At 45.2% G+C, this 12862-nt stretch overlaps 1 pseudogene; it reads right to left on the bottom strand.

The window, feature by feature from the left end:
- Nucleotides 1–9252: 9252 nt before the first annotated feature.
- Nucleotides 9253–11523, bottom strand: LOC108490989 (annotated as a pseudogene).
- Between the last annotated feature and the right edge of the window lie 1339 nt (nucleotides 11524–12862).

Here is a 12862-nt window from a genome sequence, read left to right as displayed (position 1 = left end):
AAGAACAACCAGTGTTCTTAACTGCTGAGCCATCTCTCCAGCCCCTTTAAAAATATTTTATTTATTATTTTTATATTATGTGTATGACTATATTGTCTGTATGTGTATAAGTGCACCCGTGTCGTGCAATGCCTGCAGAAGTCAGAAGAAGGTGTCAGATTTCCTGGAACTGGAGTTAAGGATGGTTGTTAGCCGCCATGTGAGTGCTGGGGAGTCGAACCTGGGTCCTCTGCAAGAGCAGTCAATGCTCTTAACTGCTGATCTATCTCTCTAGCCCCACAAGTCAGGATTCTTAAGTGACATTGGCCCAACTGTATAGCTCTCCAAGGCAACTGAGGGCAAGGGAAGCTGTTAAGGCACAGGTGCTTACTGAAGCCTTGGGGAAGGGATGTAATAGTCTAGATGAGAGGAGACTGCAAGCTAGATCATAAGCTTTTCTGCTTGTTTACCACAGTGTACCTGATGCCCTGATGCCCATTATGGTGCTTGACATGAAAGGACAGAAATTTAGGAAGCACCAACCCCTAAAAGGTGATGAGCAAGGTTTGGAACAGCTACTTGAGCAATAAAGGGGATATGTGCAGGATTCTTGAGTCCAGAGAAGTTGAGAAAGTTTTCTTAATATTTTCCCCCTTTTTCCTATGTGTATATGGCATGCTCATGTTCATGTGTGCATATGCAGGTGCATGTGGAGGCCAGAGATCAACCTCAGGTGTCACTCCTCACGCACTGTCTACTTTGTTTTTAGAGGCAGGGTCTCTCACTGGTCTGGAACTCACCAAGTAGGCTTGGTTGGCTGGTTAGGGAGCCCCAGGAATCCACTTCTTTTCTATCTCTCCAGCGTTGAGATTACAAGCATGTGCCACTACAACGGGCTTTTTTACATTGGTTCTGGAGCTTGAATTTAGGTCCTCATGTTTGCACAGAAAGCACTTTAATGACATCTCCCCAGCCCTATTATTATTATTATTATTATTATTATTATTAGTAGTAGTAGTAGTAGTAGTAGTAGTAGGTGCTGGGAATCGAACCCAGGTCCTCTGCAAGAGCAGCCAGTGCTCTTAACCCCCTGAGACATCTCTCCAGCCCCAAAATTATTATTAGTAGAGCAGTAGTAGTAGTAGTAGTAGTAGTAGTAGTAGTAGTAGCAGTAGTAATAGTAGTAGTAGTAGTAGTAGAGATGATTGAACACAGGGCCTTATGCATGTGTTCTACCATTGAGCTATGTCTTCAGTAAGTAAAGTAAACTCTCCATTAAGGCCAGGCTTTGTGTACTGACAGTACCAATGGAGAAAAGGCCTTTTCTGTACCCCACCTCTAGTAAAAGTTCACAATGTGCTAAACCCAACAAGGTTCCTGGGGAATTGGTGCCAGAGATTCTGGGACAGACAGCAGCAGTGCATTTACAGGGCCAAGGGCCACAGAACCACCTGGGTGGCTGAATATGCTGTACTATAACACTGTGGGCTAAGCTTCAAGTGTCAGAGAAGATGGAAAAAAGATTTGGGTTCTTGGTTAGAAGCTTAGTATGACTAACCCATATTGTTCATGGCAGAAGTCAAAAACTCAAAGTGCAGTCCTGAGGGCTGTTGAAGTGGGCCTCTGGCTTTTATGACTGTGTTAACTCTGCTCTTCAACTGCTATTTAGAGTTTTCTCTGCAGTCCTGAAAAGGTAAGAACTAAATGTTGTAAGAAGCAACTTCTTGTCAATGATTGATTTCACTTTGTCCAGAACTTATCTGATCACTGGACAAACAATTAAAACTTTCTAGAGGTGCCTCAAAGGAATGTAAGAACACATTTGCTATTTTAATGGTAGAGAAGTTTTAAATGGGACTCTGACAGTATAAAAGTATTATTTACATGAGTTCTAAAAAAATCAGTTGTAATATATACACTCTTCAGTAACGGCCAAATATGGAAGATTCGGATATGTGACCACATACCCAGGCAGACTCTGTAAATGGAAAGAGCCACACATCTCCCTTTCTTTAGATTCTGCAGTCTTGTGACTGCAGATTTCTTCCAAGGTTGTATAGGATTGTAGGCCAAATGGAGACCCAGTCTAAATGCACATGATAACTCGAGCCTGGCTTCTCTGAGGTGGCTTTAACTGTGCCAGGGGAAAAACTGTTCAAAGTCTCGACTTTACAAATGATGGTGGGAGTTAGAGAATATACAGTCAGCTACCTACCAAATAATGAAAGAATAAAGAAAGACAAAATGCAATGAATGTACAAACAACTCAGAGGGGAAAAGTACCAATTAGTCTCAGTAAGCTAGGAGTTTTCTCCTAGGTTGATAACAGTCTGACCTCTTTCAATGACATAGTGACCAACTGGTTGAACTATCACAGCAGTGAACAAAGAGAATTCAGAATGCCCAGCACGTTCGTGTGCACAGTGTTGAGGCCTGAGGCAGCAGCAGCCAAAGGCACAAACACTCTCATCTTCAGGTGGTGATGGAAGAGATCCAGGTTCATGGACTTTGATGGGAGTCTCAAGTGAAAGGCAGAAGAGTGGAGCAGGAGTGTGTGGGGGGTTGTGGTGGTGTCTCCCTTCCTCTGTCATCATGTGCACCCCACTGCACTGCATTGATAATGTGGGAAAAACAAGGCTCATTGGCAGAAGCCCTGCTCTATCACTACCTGGGCTTTCTTGGGCCAATTGTATTTGTGAGAGAAGTGTGTACGTGTGTGTGTGTGTGTGTGTGTGTGTGTGTGTGTGCGTGCATGCGTGCATGTGTGCCTCTGAGCACAGGTGGGCACAGAGGTCAGAGGAAGGTATTTGGTGTGGAGTGTCTTCCTCTATTACTCTCCACCTTATTCCTTTGAGTCAGGGTCTCTCACTCAACCTGGGCCTCATGGTTTTAGGTAGACTGCAACCAGCACCCCCCAGAGATCCTCCCTCAGTGCTGGGGTTATAGGCATGTGTGGGACCATACCTGATGTCTTATGTGGGTACTGAGATTCAAACTCTGGTCCTCATGCCTGTTTAGCAAGGGCTCTTAACCACTGAGCCATCTCTCCATCCCCAAGGGTCACTATTTTTTCATGCTACTGCTTCAGTCACTATTTACAAAATAACTTCAAAGAGTAAACAAGATCAAGCCAAGTATTTGGCACAGTGCCTAGTTCATTCTAAGTCCTCAACAAATCTTGAGTATCTGCTCTTGAGTGCGTTCATCTCAGTACCTTAAGCACAAAGTGAATACATTTTGCTGAATCCGTGAGTGTATCATAAAGACAAGTCTCTTGTTGATAGAAGACCTTTTTATAAGCTCTTCAGGGAATCATATCAAGCTCATTATTTTGCAACTTCAGCATCTGATGCAGGAGTTAGCATATAGTGGCTGCTTAGTAAGTGCTCAGTCTCTGAATCCTACCTTGATCAGATCCTTTGATAAACTGGAGACTCTGAGACTTGCACAGAATGAAATTGACAGGTGCCGGCTTATGCAGGCAAATAGTGCCTACCACTCAGGTCCCAGAGGAAGTAGAAGCAGAAACTGAGTCCCTTCAGTGTGCAGTAGGAGGGTCTAGGGACCAGCAAGTTTTCTTCCTAAGGGCATGATGCACATGAGTTCTCAGCAGAAGCTGGACTGGCTCTGTACCAGTCTATTGACTCGTTGATTCATAAGGGGAGCAGGCTTGCTAGAGCACAAAGCTGCAGAGGCTCTGTCCAGCCCCACCTGGATGACATAGTCACAGATGGAAGGAGAGTTGGTAACAACTTTCCCAGGTGAAGTTTGTGCTGGGAAAAATACTGACCACCCTAAAGTGATCCAGAATTATGCACTAAAAAGATCTAGTCATTAATCCTGTGTGTGCACGACCCATATGCACTAGGCACAGAACATAGCGGCTACATCTACAAACAGAAAGCAAATCTCTGCCTCTTTGGAGCACAGGAAAATCCTCAGACTTGACTATAAAGTGGGAAACAAGTGAGGAGGCTTGGTCATTAACCACGGGTCTGAGAGAGAGCCAGGGCTCTCTTTCTGTAGGAGTTCACCAAGCCCATGGCAAGAGAGCTTGGTAATTGCTTCATGGCTGGGCAGACTTGGTCCCTTAGCACAGAGGGAGAAGCCAAGCTTCATTAGACTTCAGGAGTAGACAGTCTGGAGGAAAGTCCTTTATACAGGGTTAGCTCCATTAATTTTTTTCTTTCTTATCAGGGAAGACTGAAAAAAATATCATTACCCAGGGCTAATATACCAAGTAGGGGTGCAGGGTAGACATTCTTGCTTGAAACAAAGCTTCCATGTCCACAATAGCCACAGTTTCAGTTTTTTTAGAAAATCGCCCTTGAACTTGATTTCTTGGTAATGTCTGACCTTGAGATTTGGGCAGTGTTATGGGGAGGGCCTATCGCTGTCAGGATACTTAACTGGTCCTTTCACCTAACAGATTTTTTTTCCCTAAGTGACTTTGAGGCAACCTCTTGAATCAATTCAGCTGTGCCTGAGTCCAAGTTCAAAGGAATTTGGGTCAGTCTCCTGGGTCTGTGGTCTCATGAGGTAGGGAGGTTGTGTTGTGGATGGTGAGGTCAGTCAGTCACTCCCTGTGTTTTGAAGCACCAAGTCTGACCTCAGGCTTGGTCTGGAAGCAAGCGTCTGGGAAGGATCTCTGAGCCAGCTTCTGACTCATCATCTTCAAATTTTACTGTGATTGGCCGGGTTCCTCCTTCACTAGGCCAAGAGTCAAAACGTCATTTGAGCTTAAAGAGGTAGAACTTAAACTAATTAGGTATGAACTTGCTTCTTGGAGATAGTGGATGAGGCCATCAGATCTGGTAGTCCAGGAAATTAGAGGCCTAGAGGCCAGATTGGGACCACCAAGAATGGGTTTGGGCCCTAATGAGACAATGTAGCTTCCTCCTAAGGGTGGACAGGCTAAAGACCTTCACATGAGCTTTGATTCAGCTTCCATCTGGACTCTGGCACCCTGGCAGCTAGGATGGCTTCTGCTATCTGTTGTCTATCTAATGACTTGTCCCAGTATGTGAAGAATGCTAGGTTTCATGGGCACAGTGCTTGGAATGAGAGAAGCAGGATGAGCTGAGAGCTCATGGCCAGCACACCTGTGAGCTCTTTTTCAGGGGATCCCCACCTCTTCCTATCCACAGTGTGAGTCTTCCAAGAGACAAAGCTCATCTTAGTGGAACGTGTCCTCCCTGGTTTCTACTGCTCTGGTGGAGAAGAAGGCCTAAGGACACCTTCCCTCACCTGCTTCCTAAAGTGAAGATCTTTGGGTCTTTCTATGTTTCTCCTAACTGGCATCCCCAGTCCTTCATAGCAAAGCTTGCTGGGGAGCCATGCTGGGGCAATTACCCTAGCCTCTCTGGTTAGTCCCATGAGTGTGTTGAATACTGTATTAGGCCTGTGTGCAAGGGAACAGCAGAGCTCCCTCCTAACTTCCACCATGCCTGGGAGCTCTTTGTGGCAGTGTCTTCTGAATGCCTGGGGATCTCAAAGACAGAACAGGGATCAGGGCTACCATAATAAGAATCTTCTGGTATTTTTTTTTTCTTGGAAATAAATATAAAAACTAGAAGGCAAGAGTCCCTCTATGTGTAGAATCTGCTTCTTTGGGGCTCTGGGGCCTGAAGTGCTGGTGGGGAGGTTCTGCTTCTGCTACTTCAGGACTTGGGACAAATATCACTTCCTATGGAAAGCTTTTCAAGACTGGGGCGACTAGTTATGTTAGTCCATTTTCTGTTGCTAATAACATAATACTGTAGCCTGGATAAGTTATAAAACAAAGAGGCCCTTGGTTCTGGAGGTTTAAGGCCAGAAGGCAAGTACACAGATGACTTTGTAGTCCCAAGGAGGTACAGGATATCATGGCAAGAAATAGGAGCACAGACACACAGACACACACAGACACACACACACACACGTGTGTGTGTGTGTGTGTATAAATCTTTGGATCTTCCTTCCTCTTCATCTAAAGCCACTAGTAATTCAGTGACTTATGCTGATGACCTTATCTAATTAATCCTATTCACCTGTAAGGGCCCTTCTAAGTAGTACAGTTGGCTTAAGTTCCTACCTTCTTAATACCTTACAATGGAGATTAAATTTCAAACATGAACCCTTGGGGGAACACTCTAAAAACATCTAACCCACAGCAATGGGCCAGGGTTCTAAGAGTTTTCCAAGCACCTTGACTGACTGCTGATTCATTATGCTCCAAAATCTACCCTCAGACTTGTGAACCTCAGAGAGAATCACTGTCCAGCATGTTGCCTGGACCTTGGAAAAATGTGTATAGTGAACATTTGGTGAATGAATTAGTTCATCAGTCAAGTTTCTGTGGGGCTTAAAGACACAACTGACACAAGTTCAAGGTGGCAGATTTCCAATCAAAAGAAGGAAAAGTGTTGTAGGAATCAGAATATACCAAGAGGAAACGAGCTCTCTGCCCCTGAACAGGGCAGGTTCACATCACTGCTGGAGGAGCCAGGTCTGAAGGACTGTGAGGAGAATTCAAGTATCAGATGGTTGGGGCTCTCAAGACAGGACTTGATGCAGGTGGTTCCAGGTGTTGGGGGACAGCAGGCTCCTCTGTGGGAGGAGGGGCCTAGAGCTCTCAGGGGTTCTCTCTGGAGGGACAATGTTGAATTTTTCCTACTGAGATTTCAAAGCAGGATGCAAATATTGCCTGCCTTTCCTGACCTCTGTCTCCCTCTTCTGCTTAGGATACATTGTTCCTCCCTGCTTTCTCCCAGCTTTCTTTAGTGTAGTCATTCATTGATATGTGTCTGTCATCCACAAAACCTCCTGCAATATTGTGTCTCACATCATTTGTATCCCCAGGATCTAGACCTTAGCCTAGTATATACTTGTTGAATGATGGGCTAAATGAAGACTTTTCATGTAAGACCATACCCTTGGGGCCCTGGGGTAGAGGCAAAGACATCTGAAAGAAACTCCAAGAACAATTTAGTATTAAACTGTAGGGCTCTGTTGATTCATAGAAGAACCACCTGTAGGTCTGCTGGTCTTTGAAAGACTTTGGGGAAGGATGGAAGAAAGATACTTTAGTCATGTGACTAGAATATAATTACCATATAGATGAGGCTTGGCTCACTGATGTATTCAAAGATGCTTGATTGATGTTTGTGGAATGGAAAAATTTGAGTTGTTGTAGTCCTCCTCCTCCCTCTCCTCCTCTTCTGTCTTTCCCTACCCCTTTTCCTTCACAGGTTGGAGGTCATGTTTATGATTAATCTGTTCTCAAACCATTAGGCAAAACTCACATGGGAATGACTTACAAAGGATCATAAAACCCCCACAGACAGGGCTGGATTCCTAGGCATGTGGTCAGAGAGCTGTGTGCTTGGTTTACCTCAGTGCTGATGCTATCTTAACTTTCTTAATAGTTTTTGAACAAGGAGCTCTGTGTTTTCCTATTGCACAGGGTCAAGAAGCTGTGTACCCAGTTTTGTTCACAGAAAGGAATACTGTAATCCATAACATGGAGGCATCTTTGACCCCAGATGCCTACATGGCAAACTGACTTGTTTGCAGATCTGTGGGTGGTTCCTAAGGACTCCTGGGCCCCATCTGGGATTTGTGGTGTCACCTCCCCTTTTTTTTCCTGGCCCTAATCTGCAGCTGCTTCTTTCTATTGCTTGGCACCACCAGACCTGAAGTGACCTTGGGGAGTGGGATGACACCAGCTGGGGACCTCACTTCTCTAGTCCCTGCTGCACTGCTGTTGCTGGCAGGGGAGGGCTCTTTCTGCCAGTTGGACAACTTATGGCACACTTGGTAGATAATGGCCTTACAAGTATGGTTCTCACAGGAACCTTCTACCCTGCCCCCTTTAAGGGATTGCCCTAGCTTGTTGGAGAGCATTAAGTGACATCTCCAGAGTTCCTTTTGTTGAAACCAGTCATTTTCCAGCTCTTTAGGGCCAAACCTGAAGATTCTTCCATGTCAGAGTAAGTTTGCTGACAACCAGGGTATCTTGTCAGAGATGGGATGACTTTCCTTTTTCGACTCAAGGGCTTTGGTCTCTGTGGGCCGAGGCCTTTCTTTAGTACACAAAGTACTGGTCTCTGTCTTAGGGAGACAGCATTTCATGCCTAAGGGGAGCCTGAGGCTAGAGTCTGGAATGGGAACATCTTTCTACTTGCATGTGTATTCAACCAGTGGCCTTTGGGTTATCTTATCTTTGCATGAGTCCCAGGATAGCTACGAATGGGGCCAAACACATTTGTAGATGAAAACATCACATCAATCTACCAAAAGGTTGGAATCCCTGGGGAATCCCTTGTCTTGCACCTGGTGTAATGGGCTGACTACTGGTAGAGTCATTCCTAATCCTGAGGAAATCTACCTGCTTTGTCTCTGGGACCACAGAGGTTGGTGGTTGTGCGTTAAGAAGGGGACCTTACAAACCACATGTGCTGTCTAGTCCTGCTGGTCGTTGTTTCCTGCTACTCTGCAGCAAAGCTCAGGTAAAGGTGGTGGGGTAGGGGGTATGTCAAGAATTCTTTGAAAGGCTATAGGGCAGTGAATTTTCTGGTGTGCTTCAGGGGCTCAGGGAACAGTCATGCACAGGTATCCCCATGCTATTCGTCCTTGGACTCTTCTGGTTTGAGGTCAGGTCTCCCTAATAGGACACGAGTATATCAGATTTTTAAATATTTGTTATTTTTATTTTATGTGTATGAGTATAGTGCCTGCATGTAGTTAAGTACACCTGTGTCATGCAATGCCTGTGGAGGACAGAAGAGGCCATCGGATCCCCTGGAATTGGAGTTATGGACAGTTGTTAGCTGCCATGTGGGTGCTGGGATCTGAACCCAGGTCTTCTGCAAGAACAACCAGTGTTCTTAACTGCTGAGCCATCTCTCCAGCCCCAAGAGTGTATCAGATTTTTAAAGGTGTTCTGGAGTCATCCTAGGCCTTTGCAACTGCTTCTTGGAAAACTAAAATGGGTATTTAAGAAAACAAAGATTAGGGAGGTAGACTTTGACAACTTAAAAGTAAAGGCTATTATCATAATAGTTTTTTTTTCCTATAAGATATCATTGGTTTTATTTTTTCCTGTTTAGTTTTTATTCATAATCATAAACTTATCTCTGTAGTCCAGCTAGACTTGGAGGGGAATAAGGAGAATATGGAACCTAAAGAACTACAGCGAGAGCACAAACATTAAGGGATATTGCAAGCAGGTGGGGTGGAGGGTGCTCTTCTGAGCTACAAAAGGAATGTTCTGGTGGTTAAGATGCACACAAGTCAAAGGTATCAGAGCTGTCCACAGTAGGCAACAGTGATCTTCTTGCTGGTCTCGCCATTCCTGGACCCAAAGCGCTCTGTGACTTCTACAATGCTCATGCCTTCTTTCACCCTCCCAAAGACCATGTGTTTGCCATCCAACCACTCAGCCTTGGCAGTGCAGATGAAAAACTGGGAACTATGTTTGGTCCAGCATTTGCCATGGACAAGATACCAGGACCTGTATGCTTCAGGATTAAGTTCTCATCTTCGAATTTTTCCCCAAGATCGACTTGCCACCAGTGCCATTATGGTGTGTGAAGTCACCACCCTTGCACATGAATCCTGGAATAATTCTATGAAAGGAGGAACCCTTATAACCAAATCATTTCACCAGTGCTCAGAGCATGAAAGTTTTCTGCTGTCTTTGGAACTTTGCACCTGTGTCATGCAATGCCTTCAGAGACCAGAAGAGGGTGTTGGATCTCCTAGACCTGGAATTATGGACGATTGTTAGCCACCATATGAGTGCTGGGAACCCAACCTGGATCCTCTCCAAGAGCAAACAGTGCTCTCAACCACTGAGCCATCTCTACAGTCCCTGGTTTTATTTTTAATACATTACCACAAGTGGCAGAGACACCCAAAGTCATTCAATACAAACTCATCATTTAAAAGATGGAAAACTGAGATTCAGAGAGACTGGTAGCTGCCTAAGGTCACATAGCCTCTTAGGAACAAAATTTAAAATCCTTGCCACTTTCCTTCTGAGCTCCTGCTCTCTCCAATGTAAAGCTGGAGAGATATTTTAGTGACTAACTAAACATTCACTTGGATGGAGGATCTGAGGAGTAAGTGGAACAGGGACTGCCACATTTTCAAAATATTGTCAGTGTGACTTTAGTAGCTTTGATGAATTTTTGTTCCTTCATCATTTCTTCATTGAGCAACTACCTTATGCCAGGCTCTGAGCTCAGAGCTAAGAATAGCAAGTAGATATGGTTGTGTTCTGAAAAGCAACTTGAGAGAGAGAAAGAGAAGGGAGAGAGAGAGAGAGAGAGAGAGAGAGAGAGAGAGAGAGAGGAGAGAACCTTCTTCGTAGTGTCCTTTCCAAGAGATCACTTAGCTTTAGCATCACCACCTCCTGCTAGAACACTGCTTTGAGGTCTGTGGTCCAGGAGCTTTGATCCTCTGCAGGAGTTAGCAGTCCTGGTATCCCAGCAGGCAGGGCGCCTTTCTCTGCTTATTTTCAAACCAGAGCTGGTGGTTTGATGACTGATTCAGTGGACCCAAATATACTTACTGTCTTGCTGGATGATGGAGGAATCTAAGCCAAGATAGAACACTAACATATGTGAACACACACACATACATGCACGCGCTGTTCTAAATTGTATGACCTTTATTTAGCAGATGAGAAAATTGAGACCCAGAGTAGTTTAACCTGGTTAACTAGTGAATCCAGGTGACTAGTGAACTCTTTAAACTATCTAAACTTTTAGTTGATCCAGGACCTGGAAAATGGGAAGAGGCTTCCTTTAGAAAATATTTCATTTGAAATGTTGCTGGTCCTGTGATAAGATTTCTTGAAAAGATATCAAGTTAGCTTTGATCTCATTTCTCCACAGACTCCCACTAAGTCACAGCTATTATAGATGATTCCAAGTGACTGGAAGTCAAATCAAATTGTCCCAAATGCCAGTTGTTCCTTATTCCCTCTGACAAAGGACTGTAGCCAGGGCTGAGACAGGTGGTAGGCAGGCCTGTGCTGCCCTCTCCCCAGTCCCAGAAACCCCCCAGGAGCCTGGGGAAGTGTTCAAAGCCCACAGTCCCACCACAAGATGTTTTGGGTTAAGCATGGAATTATTGTTCTCCCTTCAAAGCCCCAGGATAAAAGTTGCTCAGGAAGGCCCTGCAAGGGCATGAGTCTTTGATGCTGTGGTGACCCTCTCTGACTCTAAGTAGCACATCTTCTGCACAGTCTCAGAACTCAGGCCTCATGGAGCAGGTGAAACCTTGAAGTACATTCAGCTCAACTTTCCTAATCAGTGTTTATTTCCTAGTATTCTTCTGCCAAGTCTTGTTCATACCCCTCTGGAAATATAAGACCACCTTCCTGGCTTTGGACAGGGCAACCTTCTTGTAGGGAAAGGTCACTTCTTTGTATCATCTGGCTAGAGCTCCCAGCTCTGTCATTTGAGGCCCCAGCCTGATCTCTGTTGACTATGGCCTTGTAGAAATCAACTGTGTGCTGGGCTTCAGGCCAGCTGCCCACAGTCAGTACTTGGCCATCCTCCCAAGCCTTCAGTCTTCCTCTGCATAGGGGGAGAGAGCGCCTAGAAGAGCAAAGTCCAGAAGTGCAAAAGCATCCCCCCACCTCCAATTACAGACTGCCTAAAGTGAGGTAAACAGGGCTCTTATCTCCTTTAGAGGGTTTGGTCAACACAGAACCTGGAAATCGTGAAATGTTTTGAGTTTGCTCACTGCTGCCTTGGAAACACTATTTGTACATCTTTTCACCCCGGGCATAAAGCGTATTGCCTGACTCTATACCTCAGGGTGGGGCTCTGCTTTAGTTCTCTTTGGCTAGTATCTCAACATAAAAATAGCTGGGGGCAAGAATTTTCTAGAGATTTTGAAAATGGCCACAGAGTACAAACCTGCAGGCCTCCTGCTGTCCTTGATTTGCGGGCTTGAGCTTAGGGTTTGAGAGTAGGTTTACTCAGCAATGGGCATACACCCACAGGAGCAATCTGTCACATAGGTCTGTGGTCAGCTAAGTAGCAGCTGTAAGCAGACATCTGCAGGCTGGGGTGGGATCCAGTCCAGTGTTGAGTCAGGCTCGACTGCTACCCACTGGTCTTTAGACTTGTGTTTGGCCAAGAGGCAGAAGCCCCTAGGGCAGGTTGCAGCTGCGCTAATAGTTCTTGGGGCAGAGTTGACCCTGCAGGCCCAGAAGTGACCTCTGGAGGACTGTGCAGCATTTGTCTGGACTGCCCCTTAATGAGCTCCTCCAGGCCTACAGCTTTTCTTTTCATATACATTTATATTCGTCAGAGTGATCCAGCAAATGAGTCTTTCATTCCTTGCGTAACTGGATGAGCAAAGCCCCCAGGGTTTATTTAGACCTCAGTAGAAAAGATCTCAAGAATGTGACCTGACCTAAAATGTACAGAAGAAAATAATGGAAGTGTCCGCTAGGTTTTTGGAGATGAAGTGCTGTGCATTAGGGTGAGTGCATGGCTTTGTGGCTCTGTAAGGGGTCCAGTTATCCCTTATGTGCCAACAAGAATACAGTCTCACCACAGGGGGAAGAACAAAGGGGAACAAACCTGCTGGACTGGAGAGCTAGGCAGGCTGTGTGTACCTTACTTCCCGCCATAATAGTTGTGACTAATGGTTGTGACTCTGAATGAATGTGCATGGCATGCTTGGAGTGTGTGTGTGTGTGTGTGTGTGTGTGTGTGTGTGTGTGTGTTCTCAAGTGAGTTTGAGCTGATCCATTGATGGCCAGAAAGGAGGCTGTTTTTGCCTTATATGTGCGTGGGAGACCTAGAAAAGATTTAGTGTCCCAAATCGCAGGCACAACTTGAATTACTTTACTGATCATCCCTGCCAGCCCCTGTACCTC

This window comes from Nannospalax galili, unplaced genomic scaffold, assembly GCF_000622305.1.
Source record: "Nannospalax galili isolate Female #2095 unplaced genomic scaffold, S.galili_v1.0 scaffold938, whole genome shotgun sequence".
NCBI classification, from domain to species: Eukaryota; Metazoa; Chordata; class Mammalia; order Rodentia; family Spalacidae; genus Nannospalax; species Nannospalax galili.
The sequence above is the reverse complement of the archived record's forward strand: the minus strand, read 5'-3'. Positions and strand labels throughout refer to the sequence as shown.